The sequence below is a fragment of the Ambystoma mexicanum genome, chromosome 5q (assembly GCF_040938575.1).
Source record: "Ambystoma mexicanum isolate Mex_15411 chromosome 5q, UKY_AmexF1_1, whole genome shotgun sequence".
Classification (NCBI taxonomy): Eukaryota; Metazoa; Chordata; class Amphibia; order Caudata; family Ambystomatidae; genus Ambystoma; species Ambystoma mexicanum.
In genome coordinates this window covers 34,550,557-34,573,658 of record NC_090933.1, presented here as the reverse complement: position 1 = coordinate 34,573,658, position 23,102 = coordinate 34,550,557, and the positions used below count along the sequence as shown (strand labels likewise).

Sequence of the window (23,102 nt, the reverse complement as noted above, 5' to 3'; positions counted from 1 at the left end):
AGTGCGCACAACGCTGACAAGGAGAAGGTCGCCGCTGACACAAACAACGCAGTTTAGTCTTCAACCCATCACGCAGAAGACAGTACTGCTACGTTCGCACCTCGCAATGAAAAAGTGAAGTGTCACACTTCAGTTATTTGTAATATATTGTACCGCTAATGTATTAAACCTCATTCAACTGTTTAATTAAAAAGTAATGCAGCCTACTGATAAGTGTGTGTCCCCCTCCCCGCCACCACCTCGTCTTTTCCTTAGCACAGCTCACAAGTGACAGTTGTAATTGGAAAAACGTTCTGAAAACACTGTTTGCTATCAATACATATAACAGTATTTGACTGAAAACAAGTTCAAGAGTTTTGCCTAACGGTTCCCATATTTCAAATGTATGTCCGTTTGTGCACGTGTTTGGCAGAGGATACATAGGAGCCATCGGACCAATAACGTCATGGAGGGGTTCTGGTGACAATGATAAACCACGAGGCCGAGGGGTTTGTAAATGTCACCAAATCCTGTGATTACCGGACATAACACAATGTTTAGATGTTATGATTTTTGGCATGTTAGATGTTAAACAATATCTTGGATTTACAATCATCGAAATCCTTAATTCACCAAAAAGTTCTGCAAAAATGGATATGAATAAATGTTATTAGGGCAGGAGTAAAGTGGTCCATGTCGATAGGTGCTCCCTGCAATCGCCAGCGCACCATGTGTCTCAATCGACAGCAACTTTCGGGGATTGAAAATCACGATTTGTGTTTATTATTTGAAGTGTTTAAGGCATTAAAAGTGCCCAATTGGCCGGTTTAATATCATATGCTTCCCATTAGTTGAAAATCATAATTCAGGGGAGTTATTCAACTCCCGTGAATTATAGAAAAGAATTCACAAGTCCAACACAATCCCCAATATATAATGCACACATGCCTGCGATACCGCTTATTTGTAGTTGTCAACACATCAATCATTCCTGTCAAAATTTGGTGCAGTTGGTCCACGAGAGCAATGGTCATACGTTATTCTATAGGAGCCTTTCCTATGGAAGGGACCATAATCAGGTAGTCAAAAATTCAGACTCAGGGGGTTTATATTTTGGACTCCATAGTTATGCCCCTGAGACACGATTGCCATAAGAAAGTCGCTTTAAGGGGGTCTTTAACTTCATGAAATTATGTTTAGTTATAAGTACGCAGGTGTACGTATTTATTTAGCATACACCGTCCATAGTGAGGCCTACCAGATTGGCCATAACGTCGTATACAATATAGACACCAGACCCTTGACACTTCATAGATGCTGCTTAGTTGTGAGCAAACTGAAGGACACCTGGTACAGGTTGAGATATAAAGTGAAAATTACATGCAAATAATCTATTTCTAAAAACAAAGATAAAACAATACAAAAAAGAAGGGGACCTGGTCCCAGTGAGTGTCTTTTTGTGCTTGCATGCTATACACTAAATGCTATGCTATAAGTTAAAGTGTCCTATAAGGCACCACACATTGTCGGCCAATGCCTTTAGAAGATGCTTATTACTACATATATTTACTTAGCACCGTCTACTTCTATAAGCGATTCTATTTTGCATTTAAAGTGGAAATCATTCGAAGAAGTGAACCGATATACTTCGGTTAATGTGTTGTATGTGGGGATAGAAAACACGTATTCATGAAGATATACAATAAGTGTGAGCAATGCCAACAACCGGCTCTCTCAGACATTTTACTTCTTTCATTTCCCAAAGGGCTAATTTGTCATGCAAAGCACTTGTCTATGTATTAAGTTGCTTAAAGACAACTTAATCTACTTACCCAAAGTGAATTCGCAGTCAAGAGTCCAACGTTTGCTTCACGAAATGGGCAGCCGCATATCCCAATGCCTAAAAGAACGATGTGTATATCATCAATACACGTGCCCCGCTGGAGAGGGTGTACTGCTGCCCTGGGACGTAGCGGGTGCCCGTGGGAAGGAATTCCAGTGTTGGCTGCAGCTCGGGTGTTCCTCTCTCTGCTAGCTTGGCCTGGCCGGGACTGTGTCTAAGGCTGTTATCACTGCGCCCTGCTGATCTCACTGCGGGTGCTTGCCTTTTTTTTCAATACTCGAATGAGTCGCTCTCACTTCCTTGTAATTCAGGTGACGGATTCCAGAGTGAATGACAACCGCAGGCTGCTCGCACGCGATCCTCTGTTTATCTTTGGCCGCTGCATGGTGGGCTCTAGACAGCAGAGGGCGCAGGAGAGCCACGGACCGGCGAGGAAACTAGCGCAATGTTTGAAACTTGGAATGGGAAAACCATCAGCCTGTCTTGAAACATAGCTGCATTTTTTTCATTCAACTTACAATTTAATGTGTCTTTCAGCGACCGAACAACCGCGATTCCTGTAGGCTGACCAGATTTAAAAAGTAAAAAATCAGGACAGGGCAACTAACATAAAAGTAGGACTCGCTCTGTAAAGTGGCTGTCAAGGCACTACAGTAGCAGTTGAAGGAGAAGGGGGTTTAAATGTTACTGTAAAACATAAACACATATTATAATTAATTTATCACAAACTAACACCAGCTTAAGTTATACAGTGCAGAATTTCTTCTGTCAGATTGTGGATTCATGCCTGCCAGCTATAAAGACCGACTACCAAAAACCGGGACCACTGCAGTATCCAATGGAAACATAATCTTGAGAAAGGGGTCAGAGCACCAAAAACCGGACAATCCGGGAAAAACCTGGACATCTGGTCACCCTAGATCCCTGGCCCTATACTTTCTGTTCTCTTTTTTAGAGGAATCATAATAGTATGATACATCGAACCTTGAACATTAAGGCATGGAAGCCTGCAATATCTGTATAATGGCTGTAAGCCAAATATTGCTGTTAAAGACCTGTAATGAGAAAATTACGTCACTCTCTTTCGTAATATTTTTTATTCGTCTCCTTGCACCCGGCTCCTTGCTGCGTACTAACAGCGTAAATAAAAAAAAAACTAAAACAAAACTTGAGCCAGCTGCCACAGACTAGAGAAGCCTGCGGTGCAGGCCGGCCATTAGCACCACAGTATTATGATAATGATGTGTTATTTATATAGCACCTTAATCCAAAGAGCTTTACAGAGCCCATATTTACATACAATATCACCCAACCGAAATTATCGACCTCGGAAGGATGAAAGGCTGAGTTGGCCTTGCCGGATTCGAACCTGTGACCTTCAGATCACGCTCAGATCTCAGCTGCCACTAAGGAACTTCATTAAAGCTGTGTGTCTAGTTGTTCTTTCTCCTTTCTTATGAACTCATTTTCTTTGGCAATTCACCATAATAAGTCTGTAAACAAGGAGACATTACCTCCATGTTCACTCTTCCTCATCCCAGTACTTACCTCATGAGGCCCCTGCCTCTGACACAGGACCTTCTTTTATTTCTTTTTATCCCTATAACTCCTCCCCCATAGCCATGTCACTCAGTGTAATTTTTCCTGCCTCTGGCAGGTTGGGCTTTTTTTTCCCGGCGCGGGGCGCTAGAGTGCGATGATTGCTGGCCCCCTGGTGGGGCTGTGTGGCGGGGCCTTTGGCTTCCTCAGGTGCAGCAATACTCCCGGGTTCCCTGCGGGGCTTGGGACCCGGTGGAGTTGGATGCCTCGCCTTGCTTCAGTGGGGCTATGGCCAGCGCAGGGTTTTCCGGCCCAGGTCCTGGAGAAGCGGGCCCAGGTGCAGGTAAAGAGTTTTGGGGAGGGGACTCTGGCGGCTGAAGCGGGAGTCGGCCGGCTCCTCTCTGTTGGTGATGTTTTCCTCCTAAACGCTACGAGCGGCTCTACAGCACGTGTTGGTCTCTCTCTCCACGTTGCTCCGGAGGCGGGTGGGCTCTGCCCCATGTGCTATGAGTGGGGTTGCCATTGGGAGTGATGTGTTCCTATTGGTTGGCTGGCCTTTATTTAGGGGGCAGGCATCTCTAACGGCTGGTTGGCGTTTAGTTTTGCATCATTATTTGAGAGGCCTGGGCATCCGTTGGTCACCTGTTTCTGTGAATACACGATGGGTGACCATTCTTTTCTTCCTCGTCATCTCCCTCTTCTCCTGTGGTCTGCAGATGGAGAAAGAAGAAGGCTAGGCGTTTTTCCCTATCCAGGCAGGAGTTGAAGAGGCTGCTTATACATTATGGGATGAGACGTGCACATGGACACAAGAGCTGGCGCCTGTCTTCCTCTTCTTCTTCTGGCACTGAATTTTGTTCCTCTTCTTGTTCCTCTTTGGCTGATGCAGAAGGGAAGTGCATGGACAGAGAGGGAGAGGAGGAAGTGCTGGCTCATGTTGGGGATTGCATGGGGTTTTCAGAGTCCTTGATACCGATGGAGCGGGGCGACCCTTCTATTCACCAGTATAGACTTAGCCCTAGGTTGGGGTTGCCATTGGTTTATGATGTCAGGGATAGAATCCTTCAGGAATGGCATGACCTGGAGAAAATTGCAATGCCACGCTTCATGTGCATACTTTACCCATTGAAGGGTGAGACTTTGCTGTCTGATCCTGTTGAAGTCGACGATATCCTCACCAGCCTGTTGGTCGCTCCTCTATGTCTGCTGAGGAGGCGGCCGTCCGGGATCCAGTGGACCGCCGGGTTAATTTCAGCCTTAAGAAAGTTCATGCAGGGGCACATCTGGCCCTTAGGGCGAATGTCTACAGTTCCTACACGGCTGAAACAGTGCTAAGTGGTTTTCAGGAAATTGAAGAGGGCTGTCAATGAAGGTTCTGAGTGTGCCCCTTTGCTATCGGACATGCAGAGACAGGTTGAACTTTTGTCCATTCTGGCTTATGATGGGGTGCGTGATTCATCCATGGCCATGGGGGCTGGTGTGTCTGCCCAGAGGCATGTGCACCTAAGGCACTGGAAAACTGATGGGTCTCAGAGGGTGGCTGCCCTGAAACTTCCTTTCAATGCGTCCAGGCTTTTTGGGGATTCCCTTGGGGATAAGGTGCTCAAAGTTTTTAGGGTGGACGTACATGCTGACAAACTTCGATGCAAGCCTCTTTCATTGACCAAGAGGTCTTCCTTTGGCGCTGGTGCAGTGTCCAGTAGGTCTTTCCACTCCTCATCACATTCTTCTCGGAGAGCAAGGGGTGTTGGGCTCCTTCACGCTCTTCGCGTCCTGGGCCGGCGCCTAAGTCCTGACGGTTTGGACATGCCGGTTGGCGGGCGACACCGGCAGTTTTTTTGCAGTATGGGTAAGGTAGTGTTCCGACTCCTGGGTTCTGGACACAGTTTGGAGGGGTTGTCAAGTGCATTTCCTATCTCCTACTGTCCAGCACTGCATAGTTTGGACTGTGGTTCCCAGGTCACGGATCAAGAGGTTGGCCATGGACGCTGCTCTCTCTGAGTTGATGTTGAAGGCAGCCATCATGCCCATTCCTCTCCCTGTTCAGGGTCTGGGTTTCTACTCTCGGGTGTTCCTGGTCCCCAAACCTTTGGGGAAGTATCACTATATTTTGACCTCAAAGCCCTGAACTGCTTGGTTCCAGAAGGAACACTTAAAAATGGAAACTTTACAGAACACATTTAGATCTGCAGGGCATTCAGATTTTTTCCCTACCTGGACGATTGGAAGCGTCCTGCCGGCAGGCTGTCATGGCTTAGCTCCGATTGGTATGCCAGGCGTTGAAGGACTGGGGTTTCCTGGTGTACTGGCAGAAGTCTCACCTGGAGCCTTCTCAGGATCTAGTTTTCATTGGGGCACAGGTTTGCACCAGGATGGGGAGGGTGTTCCTGTCCCTAGAGAGGGTCCGTCGCTTGCTGGCTGTTCTGGGTAGGGTTCTCAGGAGGCAGTATGTCACAGCTCGCCTATTGTTGAAATTGCAGGGACACATGGCTTCTTGCGTGTTTAGAGTTCCCTGGGCACATCTTCATCTACGTCTCCTGGTGTCTTATCTTTTTTCCTACTGGCTCCCAACATCTGAAGCTTTCGAGGCTTTGATTCCGGTGTCACCAGATCTGCGGGTCTGCCGGCTTTAGTGGTTTGGGGTTCCGAATCTTCGGGCTGGGGTGTCCCTGGTCCTTCCTCCTGTGACCACTCTTACTAACAACTCCTGCGGAAGGGGCTGGGGGGGCTACTTTAGGGGTCCGCTCTGCTCAGGGGTTGTGGGATCCGGAGGAGAGTCTTCAATCATCCCATTGGCATGAGCTGTGTGCCATTCTCAGAGCTCTGGTGTACTTCAAGAGGTTGCTGGTAGACCGGGCAGTTTTTGTCCGGACGGACGATACGACGGCCTTGGCATATGTCAATCGCCAAGGGGGTTCCAGGCCGCTCCTTGAATGCCTTGGCTGCTCAGATAGGTGCCTAGGGGGAATTGCATCTGGTGTACCTGGTGGCCTCACATATCAGGGGAGTGGTCAATGTTCAGCAAGATCTTCTTGCAGTGGCCTCTGGGTCTCCTTTTCACTTTTCCACCTATTCCCCTTCTGCCCTGGGTGGTTCAGCGCATCACAGTGTCCAGGGTGACTATATTGTTGTTGGCTCAGTTCTGGTCCCCCCTGAGGTGATTCCCCTCTCTGTTGGTGCTTCGGTCCCAGGAGCCTTGGTTGGTCCCGAAGTGGCCTTGTCCCCTTCAAGGGGATCTGCAGTTGGGGATCCGCTGGATACAATGGGCAGTATGGCTATTGCACAGGCTAGGCTGATATCTCCGGGGTTCTCTGGTCCTGTAGTTGAGTCCATAATTAATGTTCTTAGTCCCTCCACTCTGTAGGTGTACGACACGCATTGGAGCCTTTGCCGGGACTGGTATGGGCAGTCTGGGATCCCTCCCCAACGTTCTGGCCTCCCCGCTATCCTTCAATTCGTCCAGAAGGGGTTTGATAAGGGCTTGGCGGTTTCCACGCTTCGCTCTCAGTGGGCCTTCATTCAATTTCTTTGGGGGGACTCTGACGGTCACTTGGATGGGGAGGTGTTGGTGGGGAAGTTTCTCCGGGGTTGTTTCTTCTTCCCTTCTTTGTACTTATAAAGGGCTTCCCCCTTGGGTTCTCCCTCTTGTTTTACGGGTCCTTCATGGGCCTCCCTTTGTGCCCAATTCTGAGATTGATATAAAACATCATACACTAAAGACTGCCTTTCTTATTGCCATCATTTCTTCCCGTAGACTTGGGGTGATTGGGGCTTTGTTATGTCCCCACACCCCCTTTCCTGAGGGTGCTGCCGGACTCGGTGGTGCTGAGGTGTGATCCGAAGTTTCTCCCTATGGTTGTTTTTCGGTTTCACACCTCTCATGATCTGGTTCTTCCTGCCTTTTTCAGGATCTGCAAACACCAGAGGTGGCTTGGCATAATTTTGATTTTCGGCGGGCGGTGTTGGAGTATTTGGCTAGGACTGCCCCTTTCCGCTACTTCGAAGGTCTTCTGATTACTTTTGGCCGGGCTGGTGCTAGGCGTGAGGCATTGGTGGTGTACATTAGCCGATGGATCCGTGTTGTGGTCTCCATGCCCTATGTGGCTTCTGGTCTGCCTGTGCCTGTGCACATTCAGGGGCGGTCCATCAGGGGTTTGGCGGCCTCCTGGGCCGATACACAGGGGGGGGGGTTCTCTGCAGGAGATTTGTAGGGCTGCCACCTGGGCTGATCAAAACATTTTCATCAACCACTATAGGTTGAATGTCTCCAACTCAGTGGTTGGTTCCTTCGGGGTTGGAGTTTTGTCTGTGCAGATGTGAAATTGGAGTTCTTAAAGGTGTGTGTTTTTCTGCAGTTTTTGGCTCTTTGTCTCATTTGGACCTTTTCCCCCGTTGCTGCTTTGGTATACCTCATGAGGTAAGTACTGGGACAAGGAAGAGTGGACGTGGAGGTAATGCTCTGATTACTTACCAGTAATCTTCATTACTCCTGGTCATACTCTTCCTCATCACAGTACTGACGACCCTCCTCACCCTCCCTGCGGGGAAGGTCCCATGATCCGGCTTGGTAATATGAAACTGAGTGACATGGCTATGGGGGAGGAGTTATAGGGATAAAAAGAAATAAAAGAAGGTCCTGTGTCGGAGGCAAGGGCCTCATGAGGTAAGTACTGCGATGAGGAAGAGTAGGACAAGGAGTAATGAAGATTGCCGGTAAGTAAGTAATCAGAGCATGTATGACAGCGTGTTTCTTTAATATACTGTTTCAGTTTAATACAGGGGAGGAGTAATCCAGCTGCATGCAACCGATAATTCTGAACCTCAAATGCGGTTTTTAATATCATTTGTCAAATTGCTTGAAATATTTCTTCGCAAAACACAATGCAAGCTGTACCAGTAAGCGCTTGTTTCCCATCAGGTAGATTATACATGTATTCCACATTATGTTATGTTATTGTGAATTGTATTGCACACCCTCTGCGGGAAATGAAAACAATGTACCCTTTGTGCAGTGTAGCCCCAGCCTCAGTCGTGCAGCACCCTGGCTCATCAAGGACCCCAATCCTGTCAATTTGCAAACAAAAGAGCACATTGGGAACATAAAAATAACAATAAACCTTTCTCTTATGATAAAGTAATGCAAATTGGTCCCTTTTCTCTTTTTATTTGTTTCAATGCTCACTCTAACAGAAAAATATCTTTAAATTGAAAGTCGTGTCTACCCATTTGGACAGCTTTTCATACTTGCCAACCCTACTGATTTAGGCAGTAGGGTACTGCTTTTTAAGCAGTCCTACCGCCTAAAGATTGGGTGACAGATCCTACTGCTTTTTACATGGGCAGGTAGTTCATGTGACTCTAAGGCAGGCTGTACGAGACAGGCCCTGGACAAAGCATGCAACTCATTAGTTAGTCTGTCTGTGCGGTGGGCAGGTAAGTGATTACTTTGAGTGATGGGCTCAGACCAATCCACTGAGCTGACAGCTTCGTGACTCTGCCCTGCACTCTGGCCGGGAAAGGCCCTTGGTGAATCACCAGTGAAGGAAAGTAGCAGATCGTGCCACCATCACACAGCATCTGCATATAAGACTGAGGAGGGTATCAGTCTCCATGTTGGGCGGTTATTCATCTTGCACTGCAGGAATAAATATGTATGCCCGGGCTTCTGCTACAGAGCAGTGGCAAACGTTGCCTACCAGCTCTGTGTGATTACCTTCTGTGAAGATAGGTAATTGAATTCGGTGTTAACTTACCATTTACAATTATACATTTTCAATATTTGAGCATCTTTCCAAGTTAAACTGTTTGATGGGTTGTGCATTTTAGAAGGCTGCAGTGGTGCCAACAATGTATGTTTTGTATTTTCACGTGATGTCATTGCACAGCTCCTAACCTTTTGTGTCACCGTGGCGGGTGAAAACACCCGATTTTCTTTTTGGCGGGTGAGAGCCCATAGAAGTAAATGGGCGTATGAGGGACTTGGCAGGTGATTCAGCTGCTTGCTAGGTGGGTGACACCCGCCAAAAGCGGGTGAGTTTAGAGCTATGTCAAAGTATTCTTTTTGAAACTTGAAAAATCCTATATCTTTTTGGTCACAGAATGTTGGCAAGTATGGCTTTTCAATGTTGTGTGAGGATTGGGCTGTTTCTGCCTAGCACACACAAGTTAAAACGGTCATGCTTGCAATCAAAGCAAGGGTGCTCCAGCAAACATTTGCCAGAGCATGCACAGATCCCTCTTGTTCAAGCTTATTTTATCCACTGTGCACATCTGTCCAGACGTTTAAGAGGTTTGAGCAGCTGGGAGGAGAAAGGCAAGATTGCGGTGCTTTGTGTTGAGGTTCAAGCTTTCTAGGTGAGTGTGAGGAGCTGCCATCTGGCAAGGGTGCAAAGCCCTGGCTTTTCTATTTTTAATGAATAAATAACATGATGCAGGTTGCACCATCTCATAAGGGTAATCTGCTGATCAGATTCCCCTTTCGCCAGCTCCATGCCAAAAGCACAGTATGTATCTGTGCCTGCTGTATCAGCATCCTGAGTCACAGTGCCTGCTCTACCCGTGGCATCGGGAAGTCCAGAGGTCACAGATGCCCATGTGACAGCGATAGTGACAGAAAAGTCTCTGTCCCTCAGGGGTGGCATTTAAAATATGCACCGATGTATCCAAACGACGATGATCATAAGTAGTCCATGATGGTGATATGATAATCTCTAAAATAAAGCTATGTCTGAGTTTAGGCATAGTGCATGGTACTACTTATGACCACGGCCACCACATTCTAATTGATCTCGCACATCTGTCAGCCCTTGTGAATGAGCTCTGCTGTGGAAGGGGATCCGTATTCTGATCAGCCGGGTGTAGCCTGCCAAAGTGCAGGCCAGGAACCTGCAGGGCTAGCCTCTTCTTTGATTTCTTTGTGAGGGCAGGTAACACCCTCTGCCTGAGACAGCCAGACAGTAGACAGCTGTCCTGGACCCAGGCATCAAAAGTGCACACCCATTCAAAAGGAGTAGCTTCACACCAGGGTGCTGCATCTCTAAAGGTATTTGTTCTCAGTGAGAAGGGAAAAGGGCAGGATTACGGTAGGCTGGAGGGTTCTGGGCAATACAAGAAGACTTTCACCATCTCGTTTCTCAAAGTCCCTCTCTCTCTTTCCTGTCCCCTCCACTTCCTCTGGAGCAAAGCACTTTGGGTGTGACACCCGAAGGGCAAAGTCCACTCTGTTCAAGAACAGGGCTTGCACAACTAAAGCAGGCTAGCTTTACTCCAATCACCTGAGGACTTTGGCCTTTAAAAGAAAGGGTCCCCCACTTTGGAGGATTCACTCAGTTCCTCTTGGATCATTTAAAGCAGCAGATTCATTCTGAAGATCTCACTGAACTTTCTTGACAAAGTTGCACTTTCCAAAGCCCTCAGCTTGAGGTGAAGAAGAGATCATCCAAGGCAGAAGAATTATCTGTTCCCTCGCCACTCGCAGGGTACATCGGGAGTGACCTCTGCTGTGGCCCAGGACTCACCATTCTGCAGCGGAATCTCCTGAGCTGGAAGAGCAGACCCTGAATGGAAATATCCTTTCCCGGAGTCCCCCTGAGTGAGCCTCACAGCAACTAAAGGACCAGACCAGTCGAAGTTCCCTGTTCTACCGTACCAAACCGGTCGCTCTGAGTTCACTGCACCTGGAAGAAAAATGAAGTCACACTTGCATGCACTTTCAACCAGCTCAACACTGCTTCGTATTCCTTGCTGAAGCTTGTCACCTGCCAGGCCTGAAGCGACTGCTCAACGCCAGGACCTGAACCAAATCACTGGAGAGTCACACACACACACTAACTGGGGATTACAACCAAAGCTCAACCCAGCTAGCCCTTGAACTGCCTCCTCATTAATCGCATATTAATGCACGCAAGATCACCATTTTGACAACTGTCGTTTGCGTCACTCATCAACCCCTCCCGGTGGCTAAAGCTCGACCCAATCTGTCCAACTTCGAAGCGTTCCTGGGATCGCCCTGACCTGCATCATTGAGAGATGTCCTTCTACCACACAGAGCACCCACCTTCGCTCCTACTTGACACTCGCCTACTGCTTAGGCCCCCTTAATCCAACATGCTCAAACTGAGCTTGATCCGCTGGCATCTTGGTTTGCCACCCAGGCTTGTCTGCGACAGCCCACCAAGAACTGAATCCAAGTTCTGTTAACTCTGAAATGCCCCCTCAGTCCACTTGGACCCTAGTGACTGGTTATGTCATGATCGCTCCTGTTTTCAATCAAGATATCCTTTTTGTAGCTAGTGATTTACTTACCACCCTGGAACCACACCCAGAGTGCTTCTTTCTCCAGTCTATTGCATCTTCTCTGTTCTTCTTTGGGGTGGGTTTTTGTACAATATTCTCTAGTCGCTCTACGTTCTGATGGTATGTTTGATTAAAGCATATATATTGTTATAGAACCTAGTTTAGACATTCACTTTATTTTGGACTTTGATACTGTGTGGTTTGGGTCACTCCCCTTTGAAGAGCATAGCCTCCCGTAAACCCACATTACTGCAAAAGATGAAGGCAGTATATCTCTTAACTTTCTCTGTTTTCCCCTTATGATTGCATTGTGTTTTGGTTTGTAGAAACGTGAGGGCTGAGTGGGCCATTTTACCCCTACTCGTCCTTGTACTCCTGCTGAGCACAATCCAATCTGTCGCACTTGTGGCAGCAGCGGGATTTGAAACAGATTGTGCCTACATCCCAGCCAGCTAACATAAAAGTGTGCAGCTAATGTTAGTTTTTACTGCCAAGGTATTTTTACAAACCTGAAACTCGACATGAGTGCAGTGCAGAGTTTGAGACCAAGGGCCTGATTCATGGAAGTGTTTTATAATGGTGCAATCCCATAGCAGTAAGGCTAAAAAATCCAAACTGTCAAAAAGCCTCCAAGCTTTAGAGGAAGCTACGAGGATGGGGAGTTCTCAGGGGACCAGCGGTGAGCTGGGTCCCCTAGCCTTATCACCCATGCACCTGGGGGAGCAACAGCGTTAACTCTTCTCAGCAGTCCTCCTACTGGGCGGGTACAATGGTATCCCAAGGGTCACGAGTCTCACGCAAATCATACTCATTTGGTTGATCCTGCGCTTTAGCCAGGCCACAAGCGACTGTCGCAGCATTCAATGCTAACTAGCTATATCTCCTAGAGGAGGATGGCTCTGGAGGAACAAAAGCAACGGGACTTTGTGATGTTGCGTAAGATGGCATTCGAGGCCTAGAAGGAGGCCACTAAAACTTCCAGTGTGGAAGGAAGTGTCTTCAGCAGTGGCTCCCCTGGAAAGCCTAAGCGCCACCTCCCCAAGGACTTAGTCCAGCCGTATGAAGAGGGAAGGACTTTTTCGATTGGTTCGTAAAGCTGCAGTTAGCTATCCACCCACATGAGGTGGAAAAGGAGTTGTGGGCTGCAGCCCTTACGAGCCATCTACTGACAGTTGGAACTGATGTGATTATTCAGTTGACTTCTGCAGTGAGGCCTGTCTATTCCAAGATGAAGGCATCAGTCCTCAAGAAGTTCTGCAAAACCCCAGAACACTACATTAAAAGCTTTAGTGAGTTCACCAAAAAGGGGAGTCACACCTTTGAGGCGTTTACGCATCAGTCCCCAAAATATCTGAGTGGTTGGGTCACAGGTAATAATGTTGACATATTTGAGGGCATGTTTAATCTGATCACATGTGAGAGCATTCTTAAAGAATGTGAGATGGAGTTTAAAAAAATAGAATCTATTTTTAATATATAATTCAATTTTATACGACCAAACAAACATAACATCTGTCAGCAGCTCAGATAGTCAAATACATAACACAAAAGAAATACACTTCTGGAGACATATTTCACAAGAACAACCTTCCTCCTCATATCTTCCAACTTTCGGTTCCTCCTCCCTCCCCATCCCAACTTTTAGATAACCTATCCCTCCAATGTTCCTATAACAGCAAATTAAGATAATAATCAAGTGCCCCTTCCTTTTCCAGTTACCCTTCCCATATCTCTCCTCCCCCATCATGTACTGGAAATCAATTTACTTCAAGGGGGTTTCTGATCTGGGGAGGACATGAGTTCATTCAGCAATTGACCCCATTCCAGTTCTTCTCCCTCCTCTTCCCCCGGACCTGTGTTTCTCTGCAAAATCTCTACCTTCGTCAACCTGCACTGCTGAACATCTACTATCCGTTGCTTTATGAGTGGACCCTTAGGGCTTTTCCATGTTGTAGCCAACAGTCTCTTGGCCAGTATCAATATGAATTGCACTATCTTCTTCCAGATCTTGTTCTTATTCCCAGGAATCATTTCCCATAAGCAAACCGACGGTGTCTGAACATCAGAACCATGCAATGAAGTGTTGATCTGGGCCACCACCTCTTCCCAGTAAGTAATAATGACTTGACAATCCCACACCATTTAACAAAACCCCACCAAGCTTCCTCCACATCTTGGACAACAGTGAGACAATTTAGGATCGATAGCATGAAGCTTTGCTGGGGTCATATACACCCAATGTGAATAATTAAATTGAACCAGATGAAATCTCGTATTCTGTAACACTTTTTTCACCTGTTCCCATTTTCGAAGCCATTCCCCAGCTGAGATTGCGAAGCCCACACCCCTCTCCCTTTTACCTTTAATTATTAGGTCCCCCGGAAACCTCCCCTCCTGTAAAATCTTATTTAAGCAAGAAAGCACCCCTCTCCCTTCCCCCAGGGACAGTACTGTCTGTATCACCTGTCCAGTTTCAGGTTCTTCAGGGATATACCCCAACAATTCGGCCAACCTCCATACCACCCTAGCATAGGTTAGAAAAAATCCCTTCGGCATTTCATATTTCTCCCTCCACTGTTCAAAAGTGAGTAGTTTCCCATCCACAAAAAAACACCCATTGATGTACATCCCTTAGCCCACAATGTCACAACACCCACTTCCCTCAGTGCTGTTAGTATGGTTTAATCAAATCCCAAAGGCAAGTCCGCACTATACATTCCTTAATACAGAACTTAATGAGCACTTTCCCCCATATTCTGTGCATGACATTAAATATATTTGTGTCACCCCTTCTTCCCATCGGGTTCCATAGTAATTCAATGTCTTGCTTATATCGTGGGAGAGGTCCCAACAACCTCTTTATTTCTCCTGTTGGAAAGTCATCCCAACGGGCCACAAACTGTAAATGAGCTGCAAAAAAGTATAGTTCAAATTCTGGAAGAGACATTCCCCCCTTCCTGATACAACCCCTAGAGTATCTTCATACCTATCTGCCGTTTACCCGTCCCCAGAGTAATTCCCCAATCTTCACTTGCAGCATCTTAATAAAAAGCTGTTTTATCAGGTATGGAATGTTGGAAAATAAACGCAACAGTCTGTGGAGAACCACTATCTTGCATAGAGCTATCCTTCCCATCAAATACAATGGTAGAGATTTCCCAAAATTCACTGCATCCCTAATACTCGTCAATGCCCTGCCCGTATTATACACAAAAGTACATTTGAGCACATGTTTTGGAATTGTTTACGCGTTTGAGGATTCGATGTTAGTAGCATGTGTGTAAGAGTGCTTGGGAAACACATTGATCTGGATTTCAAGACTATGATATTTGGCTGCGATGATTTATTGGATACATTGGGCCTCATTACACGGTACGCAGTAAAAAACTGCATTTACCTTCATGGCGCTATTAACGTGTCCGCCTAGTCAAGAGGGCGCTAATTGCGTAGCATTACGAGTACGCGGACACGAGCATAGCGCCATGCCGGTAATGACCCTACCGGCATGCTGTTAAAGACCCCAAAAAAGCCCTTAGCGGCACCGACAAAAGTGCTGGTATCACTTCCAACCTCCAGAAGCACGCAAATAGCGGACACCGCTATTAGCGGTCACCGTTAAATAGCGGAACCGGAAATAGCGTCATCGCACAGGAACGGGAAAGAGCACGGCGGCCATCTTTAAAAACACAATCCATTGCCATCCTCCTCCCCCTGGACCTGTTTCGACAACTGTGCCATCCCAAAGCCACGAGGATCCCCTCACCATGCCAAAGGACATAAAAAAAAACACTGACCGCCAGCATAAAGAGAAGTTCACGAACGAGGAACTCATTATGCTGACTGAGACACTAGCAGCAAACTCTGAGGTGGTATTTCCCAACGACATGCGGCGGGAGACTCTGATCCGGAAAAAGGCCATCTGGGCAGAGGTCGCCCTGAAAGTGAGTGCGGTGGGCACCACCACCCGCACCGTCAGGGAGTGCAGGAAGCGGTGGGACGATCTCCGCCTCCGGGTCCGCAGCATACTGTCTGCGAACCGCAAGCTGGCCATGGCCAGAGGAGGTGGCGCGGATTCACCAATTAAATTGAAGGAGTGGGAGGAGACGTACGCCAGCACAATTGGCGTTGAATCAATCGAGGGAGTCGGGAGCATGGAGCGTGGTGTGGCCACTACATCAGATGGAGGTAAGTGTACACATGAAACAATGCATGTGAATGTTGAGGCACCCCCCAAATGTGAGGCCACATTCACCTCATGGATGCGGCCACAATCATACATGCACACAATCCTCCCCATGTGAGTGTCACACCCGAACATACACACATGCACGCATCACCACAGACAAGTGCCACACAAACCCATGCATGGAAGACACACCCAACAGCCCCATCACCTGAATTCCCACCAATGAAGTCCCAATACACAGAACAGCATGATGAACTGAATCTGCATGAAGCACATTGAACCATCACCAATGCCATCCCCCTGTTCGTCCCCCACAGGCTCACATACAGACAGCGAAGAACCTTCCACTGCGACTCAGGCCCCCCCTTCAAAGAAAAAACCCAGGGCACAGGAGACAGGGGACACCCCCACCACAGCAAGTGGCACAGGGAGGAGTGAGCCCCTGCAGAGGGGCAAACATCTCAAGATCGCCACTGCACCCATACCGAAGTCTACACCAGCAACAACTGCCACACCCACTGACGTGAACCCCCCACCACAGGTCACACTCACGGAGGGGCCACACTCCGCTGCCACAAGTTCTACTGGTGAGGCAGCTGCCACAGCGCCGCTGTCAGATGTGGAGGACCCTATAGAGTTCAGCATGCAAATGCACACCCCCACCCCTCCAGAAAGCCCAGAAGCAACTCCGCGGCCAACACCAGGATCCTGTGTCCATGGCCAGTCTGGCGAGGAAAACACGGGAGGGAGCTGGAGCCCACCAGTGGCCTCACCTGATGAACGGGACGTAGATGTAGGCGCAGCAGCCACACCACGAGCTGGCCACAGTGGCCATGACCTGGCCACCATCAGGCAGCGCCAGGAGGACATCACAGTGCTGGTTGGACAGCATGTGGAAGAGGCTGCCCGTCTGAGGGGGGACATCACGGAGACTGCTAGGCAGTCGAGGGAGGCGATGGAAGCATGTACCAACAGGATGTGCGTTGAGATTGGCCAACTGAGGCAGGTCCTCACGCGTATAGCGGATGCGATGGACCGCCAATTCCCACCACCACCACAAGGACAGACAGCCTCCTCATCATCTGCGAGTTCAAAGCAGACAAGCCCCCTCCGCCGCTCCATGCGCAACACTAGGCGCACACCATCCCAACCTCCAAATGGTGGTGGTGGCAATGGCAATTAGGGACAGCAGGGTCTAGCTGGCACGTGTGCAGCAGGACACCAACATTGTGCAAGGCACACATGGGGTTGTTGTGGGGGGGGAGGGTGTTTCGGGAGTGTTCTGGGGGGAGGAGGGAAAGGGTGTTTTGGGAGTGTTGTGGGGGGAGGGGGAAAAGGGTGTTTTGGGAGTGTTGTGGGGGAAGGGGGAAAGGGTGTTTCGGGAGTGTTGTGGGGGAGGGGTGTGGGAAAGGGTGGTGGGATAGTTGGGGACATGCACTTTATCATCTCATTATATATCAATACACTGGTGACTAGTCAAAACACAGGCTTGGACTTCGTCATTGTGTATGTGTACTTAATTAATGACAGAGTCCATTTTGCGCTTCACCACAGACACCAGTGCACTAATACCCATATCCATCCTACATAGTTAAACATTGTGTCTCAGAATATTTGGTTGATCAGATGCTGTCGCACATCGCGTCCCTCCTGGGCATTGCCTCTTGCATGACCACCATCCCCGTCACCTCCGCCCTCATCACCATCATCATCCTCATCAGGTGGTTGTATTTCAACGGCAGGGGGCAGTGGCACATTCCGTCTGCTACACATATTGTGCAGCATGACACATGCCATAGTGATCTTGGTCACCTTCTCATGGCCGTACAGGAGAGCCCCACCCGACCTGCTTATGCACCTGAACCGTGTCTTCAAAAGGCCAAATGTCTGCTCAATCACGACGCGGGTACGGGTATGTGCACGATTGTAGTCCTCTTCGTGCCTGTTCTGTGGGTTCCATACAGGGGTAAGGAGCCACCTCTCCAGGGGATAGCCGGCATCACCTGTATGGGGGGAAGAATAGGGACCTGTTACTGTTCACCTCAAGAGTGGCCTGTACATATCACACAAATCGACTTTGCATTGTGATTGAAATCCACGATTACCAGCATGCATGCAGACGATCTGTGTGACTGCAATGTGCAAAGGTGAGCTTGACCCTGCAAGTGGACATGCCCAATTCATGCCTCCGACAGTAATTGACATGTCCTGGGTGAGGCCAGGTCTTAGGTGTCCCTGGGCCCAGGCAAATTTGGTACCACACTGCTAGTGTACTGCCATTCCGACATCGATGTTGCCATGCTGTGAAGCATCACTTCAGTGGTGCTATAGGTGCGTGGTTCAATGCTACGGCTAGAGGTGATCCCTTTGCATGCATTCAAGGGCACATTGCTGTATTGATGATGTGCTGCACTAATTCTGTATAACTATCTTGACGCCATGTTGCTGATTTGTGTATTATGTGATGTGACATGATGTGCAATGTGGATGTGGATGGATGTGTAATATTTGGAAACCTAGATTGTTCTCAATGTTGTGCAGCTTAAAATTGCATGTGGGTTCTTCTCAAGTACATTGTGCCCTTCCATGATGGACATTGGCGTACATCTGTATGTCCATTTGTCCTACGGACGGCTCTCTACACCCAGTTGGAGTATGTATCTCTCCCCCCCCCCCAATCACACCCATTTGGAGTATGTATCCCCCCCCAATCACACCCAGTTGGAGTATGTATCTCTCCCTCCCCCAATCACACTGCCATGTGCTTGCCCTGCTACTCACCAAGTAGCCACAAACGTTGTCCGGCTTGTCGCTCCATGTAGCGTGGTATGGTTGAGTTCCGCAGGACCATTGAATCATGGGTTGATCCGGGAAATCGGGCACAACAATGTGTGATTATCTTGTTTGCGTCACATACCATTTGGACATTGATAGAGTGGAATTGCTTTCTGTTTCATTGGCTACTTCATTGTGATGTGGGACCACCAATTCCACATGTGTACAGTCAATTGCCCCGATGCAACTTGGGATGCCTGCCAGTGAATAGAAGCCAACTTTGGTGTTTGCAATCTCCTGGGCAGTCCGTGGCAGGAATATGTGTTCACGTGCATGCTTCAGGAGGGCATCTAGTACCTGGTTCAGCGTGCGTGAGAATACTGGTTGTGAGATGCCATGCATCTGCCCCACTGTATGCTGGTAGGTGCCTGTGGCCAGGAAGTGGAGCACGGTCACCACCTTCGGTAGAGGGGGGATGGCAGTTCTGATGTCTATGAGGCTCACAATGCCGTCATGTATCATGTCCACAATGCTGGTGATGGTGTCCCGGTCCAGACGGTACAGGGTGTGTATCTGCTCAGGGGTTAGGTTAAATGGACTGGCTCGGATCCTGGGGATTGGTGGCTGCCTCTGTGGTATTACTAGGTGCCCTGGTGGTGCTTGCTATGGCTGTCTTGCCCTCCTCCTCCTCCTGCGTCTCCTCTGTGCTGACTGTTGTTGTTGCTGCTGCACTGCAGTCATTTCCTCCAGCCCATGTAATGCTGCTAGTATTGGAACCATCTTGGTGTGGGAAGGGGTGTGTGAAGGGGTGTGGTGTGCTCCTTTTGTGCTGGCACAGTCTCCATTGCCTCCACCTATGCTGATTGTGTCCACCTGTGGCAGGTGGAAACACTGCTCAGTTCTCTTAACGGGTGGTCGCGATGCCGGTATTAGCGCCATGCCGGTAAGGGTTTTATGGGGCTTTACCATGCCGCTATTTGCATGCCCGCATGGCTTGTGATGGTGTGCTATTAGCGACATGCCGCTATTTACGGGATGAAGGGTCGCGCGCCCGCGAACTAGCCGCTAATAGTGGCACCGTACTTAGCGGTGCCGCTAATAGCGGTAACCCGGGTCATAATTGGCGTTGGGATTTAACGCTACCAGTATTCCATTACCGGTAACGTTAATCCCTTAACGCACAACGTGTAATGAGGCCCATTGTCTTTATCACAAAAGGAATGGCTTCTCAGAAGGGCCTCAACCTGTAAGAAAATGACTCTGCGTGGTTGGAAGTCTCAAGTTGCACGACAATCAGCAGATTGGATTGAGGAAATGTATAGACTTTCAGGCATGGAAAATGTAATCTACAGAAGACAAAGGAAATTGAAGATGTATTATAACATTTGGGGGAAGGTTTTAGATATGTACTAGTTCCACTATGATTTTCTTGCATTGGGGATAGGAGAGGGTGGTGGGGGTGGCTTCTGTAAATCTGTTATGAACATATGTTGAATTTCTGGGTCTTTCATTTCTTTGTTGCTTGGTTAATACCATTCTGTTTGCTGTATATCTTTTATTGTATAAATAAAGAATTAAAAAAGAAAAAAGTCTCCTCAACATCAATGAATAGCTGAACGCCTAAATACTTAAACAATTTGAATTCCCATTTTATTCCCCACTCAGGGAATGCATCCCTGTTTCTATCTCGCAGACCCGCCAGAGAAAACAAAACAGATTTTTCCTTATTAATCAAAAATCCTGACAATGTTCTAAAGTTTCCTAAAATGTCCATAATAATCGAAATATTGTCCAGTGCATTGCTTACATCTAATAAAACATCATCCACATATAAGGAAATAGTATGCATTAGTCCCTGTATCTTTGTTCCAGTCTCTGGTATATATTTCCTGAAATAACCATCCAGTGGCATTGCAAATAGAATCAGGGATACTGGACACTTCTGCCTCGTACCCCTCTCTATAGTCCACCTTGAAGACACCAAACTCTCAATTTTAACCCCTGCCATTGCTTTCCTTTATAACAATTTAAGCTATCTCAATATTCCAGGTCCTAGGCCAAATGCTTCCAAAACCCTAAATAGCCAAGCCCATTCTAGCGAGTCAAACACCTTGATCGCATCTAATGAGACCAGTGGCAGTTCTTCCTGCACCTGCCTGACATGATGTAACCATCGTAAATTCATTTATGTGTTCCGTCCCCCCACAAATCCACATTGGTCTGAGTGTAACAACCTTGGACAACTGCCTTGCAAAGACCTTCCCTAGCAATTCCGGAATAATTCCCCTATCAAAAGACCAATCATAAACCCTTTTCAGTTGAGGCCCCAGGAGTTCTGAGAATGTAAGGTAATATTCAATCGGAAACCCATAACTTCTAGATTACTTGTTTCTCTGCATGGACTTGATAGCGTATATCATTTTGGTCTCCTCTATTGGTGCATCAAGATCATCTTGTGAACCTCCTGATAGTCTACGTAACGGTTTATAGTCATAATGTCGAAAAAAAAATGTCGACAAACAAAAATGTCGAAAAAAAATGTAGAAAACAATAATGTCGACATCCTATACATATAATGTAAAAAGTCATTTTTTAGAAAAAAAAATGTCGACAAAAAAATGTCAATTAGAACTATCAACACCTCACCCAACACCCCCCTGCCACCCCCCCACCACCCTCTCACCCCTCATACTCAACACATTCTAATTATATATTTATTTATTTATTTATTTTTTTCAATAAATAAATAAACAAAAAGAGTATCATTTACTATGGGGGGTCCCCTCCAACCCCCCCTCACCCAACACCCCCTGCCACCCGCCCACACCCCCCCACCACCCTCTCACCCCTCATTCTCAACACATAGTAATTATATATTTATTTATTTATTTATTCAATAATTAATTAAATAAAAAGAGTATCATTTACTATGGGGGTGTCCCCCCCAACCCCCCTCACCCAACACCCCCTGCCACCCCCCCACACCCCCACCACCCTCTCACCCCTCATACTCAACACATTTTAGTTATATATATATTTATTTATTTATTTATACAATAAATAGAAAATTTCGAAAAAATATTGAAAAAATGTCGACATTATTGTTTGTCGACATTATTTTTTTTCGACATTTATTTTTCGAAATTTTGACTGTCGACATTTTTACTGTCGAAATTATGACTGACCACCCTACATAACTGCACCAAATCCAGCAGGTCATAGGCCTCTACTTCTGAATACCTATCCTAGATGGTGTGTAACCTTTTATAGTACTCTTGAAATACCTAATGAATCCCCTGCTGCAATACAATTAAGTTACCCTTTTGGTCATAGATCTGCATTATCCCTGACCATGAAAGTTCCTGCCGTAACAACCATGCCTTCCCTGTGGATACAGACCATATATAGGCTATATTCCAACTTGAATAGAGCCTCTTGTAGCTCCTGTTGTGTTTGTAATGCAAACGAGAGATCCTAACCCACACACAATTCCTTAGCCAGTTCCCCTTCCAAATATTTAACCTTCTGTTACACTCAGCTTAAGGAACTGTTCAACATTTTCCACACCCCACTGATTTTGATTTATGGGTCCCCCTCATAGTTACTTTAAAAGCTTTCCATATTACCCCTATATCTTTCACTGAGCCTTCATTTATTGCATAAAACAAAGAGATCTCTTCACTCAGTGTAGTCCAAAACACCATAACCTCCATAGCCTCCTCACTTAATATCCGAAGCGGTATTGCCGGCCGCCCTTTTGACAATTGAAGGACTGCAACCAGCGGCGAGTGGTCCAATCAAATTCTTCTTAGGTATTCTGTGCCTGAGAAACAATGAATGTATTCTGTCCCCACAAAAATATAATCCAGCCTTGAAAAAGAGCCATGAACATTTGAATAAAAGGAATATCAATCTTCCATTCCATGAGACTCCCTCCACAATGTAACTACATCCAGGTCTGAAACCATTTTGTTCAATGATGCCGATTCCAACTGTTTAAATGGGCCCCCCTTGCCCATCCTATCTAGCTCTGGGTTTCACATGTGATCAGATTAAAACCTCCCCTCCAAATAAAAATATCGGACCTAGACTCTCTGACCAATTTTAATACCAAAGGAAAATAGTCCTTATTGTCAACATTGGGCACATAGGAATTCATAATACATTTCTCATCCCTTCTAACCTTCCACCAGCATCAGGGTTTGACTTTCTTCATCTTCCACTTTCCTTTCTACAATGATCAGGACCCCTCTCGCATAGAAAGAGTGCAAGGATCCATACATCATCCCTCTGCACTTATGTCCAAATCTGGCCCCAACAAGTGCGTTTCCTGCAACAATGGCACCTGTACCGCATCATGTTTGAAAAATGTCATCACCTTCATTCTCTACCCCCTTTCCCCAAACCTGACCATTCCACTGTACTATTTTCATCCAAACACTCCCCATAGTCCAACTATGACTGCCATCATGTCCCAGGCAAACA

At 47.2% G+C, this 23,102-nt stretch overlaps 1 protein-coding gene across 2 annotated transcripts in view; it reads right to left on the bottom strand.

Annotated features, from left to right (window-relative positions):
* Positions 1–2,141, bottom strand: part of AHRR (aryl hydrocarbon receptor repressor) — a 1,406,519-nt gene extending 1,404,378 nt beyond the window's left edge. For both annotated transcript variants that reach the window (XM_069620459.1, XM_069620460.1), the window contains exon 1: positions 1,812–2,141. The gene's annotated coding sequence lies outside the window, so the exon portion shown is untranslated. The remainder of the gene's footprint in view (positions 1–1,811) is intronic.
* Positions 2,142–23,102: the final 20,961 nt, after the last annotated feature.